At 44.5% G+C, this 7,524-nt stretch overlaps 1 non-coding gene across 1 annotated transcript; it reads left to right on the top strand.

Moving 5' to 3' along the window:
* The first annotated feature begins 5,889 nt into the window (after window positions 1-5,889).
* LOC120364194 (small nucleolar RNA U13) lies at window positions 5,890-5,993 on the top strand. The gene has a single exon (XR_005579535.1). It is a non-coding gene; the product is annotated as a small nucleolar RNA U13 (small nucleolar RNA).
* The last annotated feature ends 1,531 nt before the right edge of the window (window positions 5,994-7,524 follow it).

The following is a 7,524-nucleotide window of genomic DNA, read 5'->3' as shown; positions in this document are numbered from 1 at the left end:
AAACCCCGTCTCAAAAAAAAAAAAAAAAAAAAAAAAAAAAGAAATGGTTAACAAAAGTAAACCAGAGTCAGCTGTCCAAAGCTGCTGTGGAAATTCTGTGCATTTGATGACCACAGGAGCCCAGCAAGGCTGTACAACCACCCAGAGTTTGTCAATAAATCTTTCACAATGGATTAAAAAACACAAACTCAAGGATCAAGGCAACTTGCATGGCATTTCTGGGACCCAGATTGGCCAGTCGTGCTGGAGCCTGGATTTTTCACCCCACACAGGGTGCTTTTTCCTGTCTGAGATAGGTGAATATTTATTGGCAGGCACAGTGCAAAGATCAGAGCCCACTGCAAAGTGGAGAGGAAATATTTTCACAGCCTTCTTCCAGTAATAAATATTGGTCCTGGGACGTCAGTCTTAGCGTAATGTGGGAGGTGTCATTTGGGTATATAGGCCAAGAGGTTGCTAGGCATTTGTGAGATTACTTTAGGGCCCACAGCTTTTTTTGGGAAGAAGGAAGTCTGTCTCTCCTGGGTGTAGTAATATCTGGAGATTACAGCAACCAGGTGTGTGGCAGTATATAGAGTCCATGGGAGGCTGCAGAGCTTCAGGGATCTTCATGAACTGAAACTGTTTGCAATAGCTCCAAGGAACTGTGTATAAAAGCTGTAGTTTAGGGAGGGCTTGGACAGGACAAAAGACTCCATGATCCCTCTAATTTATCCCCTTTTACTTCCCAATTCCAAACAGAATTCCCCAGGAGGCAATGAGCTAGAAGGAACTCTTTGGATAGCCAGCTCTAAATTATATTTATATTTTTATCTAGAGCAGCCTACCACATCTGCTGGAACATCTGTGGTCCCCATACCACTCTTTTAGAATCACTAGCTAAGGACATCCCACTAGAGTGGCCTTTGCCCTGTAACATTGTGCTTGGCCTTGTTTTACTGACATAATTTTTGCCCTTTGCCCCCAGTTAGAGGGTGTGGCCACTGACTCACCTGCTGGGAACTCATTGCCTGAGTCAAGTCAATAGGTTAACTCCCATCTGAGTTGGTTGCAAAGAGCCTGAGGACCCATGGAATGCCACAGAATTCCTCTGGGCCAGGGGTCCACATCCCAGGTCCCAGTATGGTTCCAGCAGTATCAATGAACTCCTGTCCTCAGCTGCTTTGGCTTTTTTTTTTTTTGAGACGGACTCTTGCTCTGTCACCAGGATGGAGTGCAGTGGCATGATCTGGGCTCACTGTAACCTCCGCTTCCTGGATTTAAGCAATTCTCCTGCCTCAGCCTCCCAAGTAACTGGGATTACAGGTGTGTGCCACCACACCTGGCAAATGTTTGTATTTTTAGTAGAGGCAGGGTTTCACTATGTTGGCCAGGCTGGTGTCGAACTCCTGACCTCAGGTGATCCGCCTGCCTTGGCCTCCCAAAGTGCTGGGATTACAGGTGTGAGCCACCGCACCTGGCCTTTTTTTTTTTTTTTTTTTTTCCTTTTTTGAGATGGAGTCTTGCTCTGTCGCCCAGGCTAGAGTGCAGTGGCATGATCTCAGCTCACTGCAACCTCTGCCTCCCAGGTTCAAGCGATTCTCCTGCTTCAGCCTTCTGAGTAGCTGGGATTACAAGTGTGTGCTATCATGCCCAGCTAAATTTTGTATTTTTAGTAGAGACAGGGTTTCACCTTGTTGGTCAGGCTGGTCTAGAACTCCTGACCTAGTGATTTGCCCACCTCGGCCTCCCAAAGTGCTGGGATTACAGGTGTGAGCCACTATGCCTAGCCTGGCCTTTCTTTAGCCTAGGAATTTATTCTTCTGTAGACAGAGGAATAAAATGAACAGGCATTAGTCATGATAGCCAGAGGCCTGGATTCAGGGTCTTGGTTATAGACACAAAATACCTGCCTCAAAAAAAAAAAAAAAAAAAAAAAAAAAAAAAAAAAAAAAAAAACAAGAAAAAGAAGAAGAAAAAACAGAAAAAAAAAAAAAAAAAGAAAAGAAAAAAAGAAAAAACAACAACAAAAAAAAAAAAAAAAGAAAAAAAATACCTGCCTCAGTTGTGGACCCCACATAACAAATAACATCTTACTTCATGGCCCATGTAGTCCTCATTTCAGATGAAAAGTTAGACCAGGTCAAGGATCTTGTTGACTACATAATGGTGACTGTCAGATCTTACCACATTTATTTTAGGGATTGATAAACATGATGCAAGAGATGGGTGAACATCCCACAGCCAACTGCAGTGTGGCCACCGTGGGTTCTCCCAGCATGCATTATTTTCAGGAAGCAGATAACATTTGGAAGGTTATATTATTTCTCCCATCCATGGATTTATGGAGCTTCTAATAGCTATGCAAAGGAGTGATTTATAGGGTTTCTAACAGCTATGCAAATGAATGATTTGAATTGTCTAAACACCATCAAGGTTGTGAACTGAGGGCTATATACATTAAAAAGTAAGACACGTGACAAAATCCACAAGCAAGACTCCAAGTTCTCTTTCCATAGCTGAAACCAATAAGAATCAATATAGAACAGAAAGCACTAGTGGACTTGGGTTTCTGCTTCTCCGTCTTCCCCACCCTGTGCCTTCCAGTGTAGCAGAGAACTGTGAGCTCACTTTCCATAGACTGTACGTACTTAACTCTTGTTGGAAGACAATTCTCCATGGGTCTCTCCAATGTCTGCATGCCTTGTGAACAGAGTCACTGCTGTTTGCTTCAGACTAACTTTTTTTTTTTGAGATGGAATCTCGCTCTGCCACCCAGGCTGGAGTACAATGGTGCAATCTTGGCTCACTGCAGTTGCCATCTCCCAGGTTCAAGTGATTTTCTGCCTCAGCCTTCCCAGTAGCTGGGATTACAAGTGCCCACCACTATGCCCAGCTAATTTTTGTATTTTTAGTAGAGACAGGAGTTTCACCATGTTGGGCAGGCTGGTCTCAAACTCGTGACCTCAGGTGATCTGCCCGCCCCATTCTCCCAAAGTGCTGGGATTACAGGCCTGAGCCACTGTGCCCGGCCTCAGACCAACTTTTTAAGAGGGCTTCTTTCCCAGAGCAAAGCAAAGTATGTTTACTGTCTATTAGCTAAGAGTCTGAGCAGGGTGCTTTGGCTCACACTGAGGCTGGGGTGGGAGGATTCCATGAGCCCAGGAGTTTGAGGTTGAGTGAGCTATGATTGCCTGGGCAATAGAGCAAGATGCTGATTAAAAAAAACAAAAAACAAAAATCAAAAAAACAAAAAAACAAAACTGGTTCCCCAAGCTTAAAGCTGTGCTCTCTTGTGACATGCTTTGCTGTGTGTACAGATGTCACCTGGCCCCCTTTGCATTGCCTTTGGGAACTGGGACTCAGGAAACCAGCACAAGATAATGTCAATAACTTTGCTATTGCTATAGCTATGAGTAAATAAAACCTTTTGTCTCAGACACACCTAGAAGTCTTGTGTCTTCTGCCGGCATCCGTGAAACTGTGGCAGCCTCACTTATTAGCTTGCAAGTAGGATAAAATCTTAAACCCTCCAAAGTTCTTGACAAGCTCTCATTTCTTTCTCATATAACATACTCCTTCAATCCACCAACAAATTCCCCTCACCCCTGTGATCCTTAAAGCCACCTAGGCAGTTTAGGTCAAGGTGAAACTACTCATGTAGAGATGAGAACAGACCAAATTAAAGAGCAAGACTGGGCTGGGCGCAGTGGCTCACACCTGTAATCCCAGCACTTTGGGAGGCCGAGGCAGGCAGATCATGAGGTCAAGAGATCGAGACCATCCTGGCCAACATGGTGAAACCCCATCTCTACTAAAAATACAAAAGTTAGCTGGGTGTGGTGGAATGCACCTGTAGTCCCAGCTACTTGGGAGGCTGAGGCAGGAGAATTACTTAAACTGGGAGGTGGAGGTTGCAGTGAGCTGAGATTGTGCCACTGCACTCCAACCTGGTGACAGATCCAGACTCTGTCTCAAAAAAAAAAAAAAAAAAAAAAAGAGCAAGACTGAAGCTAAACCAGGACCTGGTGACAGGGCTGAGATATCCAGAAGCTTGGTTTAAGGCTGAAACCAGAGAAAGATCATTGTAATTCTGGGTTGTTTATAGCTATATTGTTGGTTGCATACCAATTGACTGACAGGCAATTCTAAACATGCTTAAGTGAAAAAACTTTCTGGTTTTCTCATCTGTAAAATGAAATGAGTCAGATTGTTTCTGATGTGCCTTCTAGCTGTGAAATTTGTGCTTTATAAATCTGTAACAGGGCTGCCTAGCATACATATTAGGCACTTGACCTAATTTAAAATAATGATTGCAAAGAGGACTATGATGTACTGGAAAGGACATAGCATTAGCAGTTAAGAAGCCTGAATTAGGCCAGGCGAGGTGGCTCATGCCTGTAATCACAGCGCTTTGGAAGGCCGAGGTGGGCAGATCACCTGAGGTCAGGAGTTTGAGACCAGCCTGACCAACATGATGAAACCCCATCTCTACCAAAAATACAAAAATTAGCTAGGCCTTGTTGTGGGTGCCTGTAATCCCAGCTACTAGGGTGGCTGAGGTAGGAGAATCACTTGAACCCAGGAGGCAGAAGTTGCAGTGAGCTGAGATTGCCCCACTGCACTCCAGCCTGGACGACAAGAGCGAAACTCCGTATCAAAAAAAAGAAGCAGCAGCCTGAATTCTAGGCTTGGCCTGCCACTATCTAGCTGTGTGACACTGGACAAGTCACTTAAATTACCTGGAGGAGGCAAGTGAGGACATAGACTTAAGATGATTTTGGATGGCTCAGAGATGTGGTATTAAATTATATTGAAAAAGTAGTTTTTCTTTTCAGTTTTCTTTTTGTTTTTCTGATGATGTCAAAGAGAGAGTCTCAGTTTAAAACTGGTGTCGGCCGGGCGCGGTGGCTCAAGCCTGTAATCCCAGCACTTTGGGAGGCCGAGGCGGGTGGATCCCAAGGTCAAGAGATCGAGACCATCCTGGTCAACATGGTGAAACCCCGTCTCTACTAAAAATACAAAAAAAAATTAGCTGGGCATGGTGGCACGTGCCTGTAATCCCAGCTACTCAGGAGGCTGAGGCAGGAGAATTGCCTGAACCCAGGAGGCAGAGGTTGCGGTGAGCTGAGATCGTGCCATTGCACTCCAGCCTGGGTAACGAGAGTGAAACTCAGTCTCAAAAAAAAAAAAAAAAAAAAAAAACAAACTGGTGTGTCTTCAACAACTCTTTAATGCTTCTTATCCTCCTTTTTTGGCAAATAGAGAAGTCTCAAGCTCAGATACTTCACAGGCAGCACTAACTAGATAGTATTTAATAACATTGCCCAGCTCTCCTTGCTTTATTTTTGTTTTGCCTTCATTTGTGGCAAATAATTCAAATTTTCTACTTATAAGAATGATGCAAAGTTTCCTTTTAAAGTAAATTAATTATGAAAATGTTCTAAAATTGATTGTTGTAATGTTGCACAGTTCTGTGAATATACTAAAAAAAACAACAACAACATTGACTCGTAAGCTTTATTTGGGTGAGCTGGATGGTGTTCAAATTACATCTCGACAAAGCTGCTTTAAAAAGTAAATTGAGACCAGGCACGGTGGCTCACACCTCTTATCCCAGCACTCTGGGAGGCCGAGGTGGGAAGATCGCTTTAGCCCAGGAGTTTGAGATCAGCCTAGGCAACACAGTGAGATCTTGTCTCTACAGAAGAAAAAAATAAAATAAAACTTAGCCAGGCATGGTGGCATACCCTTCTAGTCCCAGCTACTCAGGAGGCTGAGGCAGGAGGCTCATTTTGAGCGTGGGAGGTCTAAACTGTAGTGAGCTGTGATTGCACCACTGTACTCCAGCCTGGATGACAGAGTGAGACCCTGTCTCAAAAAAAAAAAAAAAAAAAAAAGGAAATTGGCATCCTTTTGTAGTTCATAAGAGTGATGATTGGCTTTTTACTCTCATGTGTGAGATGTGCCTCACTCAAACCTTGTTATATTGTCAGCACATTACCTACCTGATGTGTGAAAAAAAAAAAAAAAAGAAAAACGTACATTGGAATCAGATGTGTTCTTATAGTCCTAGCTACTCGAGAGCCAGCGGCAGGAGGATCTCTTGCAGCCAGGAGTTCAAGGCTGTACTGTGCTATGATCATATCTGTGGATAATAGCCATTGCACTCCAGTCAGAGCAACATAGTGAGGCCTCATCTTTTTTTCTTTCTTTCTTTCTTTTTTTTTTTTTTTTTTTGAGACAGATCTTGGCTTACTGCAACCTCTGCCTCTCGGGCTCAAGCAATTCTTTTGCCTCAGCCTCCCGAGTAGCTGGGATTACAGGCATGCCTCACCATGCCCAGCTAATTTATGTGCTTTTGGTAGAGACAGGATTTCACCATGTTGGCCCGGCTGGTCTTGAACTCCTGACCTCAAGTGATATGCCCACCTCAGCCTCCCAAAGTGCTGGGATGACAGGCATGAGCCACTGCGCCTAGCCCGTCTCTCTTTTTTTTTTTTTTTTTTTTTTTGAGACGGAGTTTCGCTCTTGTTTCCCAGGCTGGAGTGCAATGGCGCGATCTTGGCTCACCGCAACCTGCGCTTCCCGGGCTCAGGCAATTCTCCTGCCTCAGCCTCCTAAGTAGCTGGGATTACAGGCACGCGCCACCACACCCAGCTAGTTTTTTGTATTTTTAGTAGAGACGGGGTTTCACCATGTTGACCAGGATGGTCTCGATCTCTCGACCTCGTGATCCACCCGCCTCGGCCTCCCAAAGTGCTGGGATTACAGGCTTGAGCCACCGCGCCCGGCCCAGCCCATCTCTTAAATAAAAGAATATATTGATTAATGTTAAAAAAAAAAAAAAGGAAACTAATTTAAATAAAATATTAAGCAAAAAAAATAGTATAGGTGGTCAGTTGACATGGAAAAAGTTGTACAGAAGATGCAAGACTAAAGTTTGGAAAAGTACTGCAATGTGATATTGGACATGTTTCTTAACTCTCTGATCCTGATTCCTGGCCATTTACAGATGAATGAGCTGTGGCTCAGCGAGGTTAAGTAACTTGCCTGGAGTCACAGAGCTAGTGAGTGGCTCAAGGATGAGATTCAATTCACTCTCTTTGACTTCAAAGCTCCTGCCCTTTCCCTTTCACCACATTACCCCCTCTTCACCCAACCTGATTAAACAGAATCCACCTGTCCAGCCTGGGCAACATGGCAAAACCCCATCTCTACCAAAAATACAAAAAGTAGCCAGGCGTGGTGGTGCATGCCTGTGGGTCTAGCTTCTCAGGAGGCTAAGGCGGGACGATGGCTTGAGTCTGGGAGGCAGAGGTTGCAGTGAGCTGAGATTGTACCACTGCACTCCAGCCTGGGTGACAGAGTGAGACCCCATCTCAAAAAAACAAAAACGAAAACAGAATCCACCTGCTATGGAAGGGGGTATTTAGAACCAGGGAGGAAGAGGGACAGAAAGAACTCCATCCCCTTCTCAAAGCTGAGCGTCCTCGGTCTGGCTGCCAGCTTGAGGGACCCACCTTCCTGGTTCCAGCTTCCCAT

Source organism: Saimiri boliviensis, chromosome 2 (genome assembly GCF_048565385.1).
Source record: "Saimiri boliviensis isolate mSaiBol1 chromosome 2, mSaiBol1.pri, whole genome shotgun sequence".
Taxonomy (NCBI): Eukaryota; Metazoa; Chordata; class Mammalia; order Primates; family Cebidae; genus Saimiri; species Saimiri boliviensis.
Note: the sequence above shows the minus strand (reverse complement) of the source record. Positions and strands in the feature narration are given on the sequence as shown.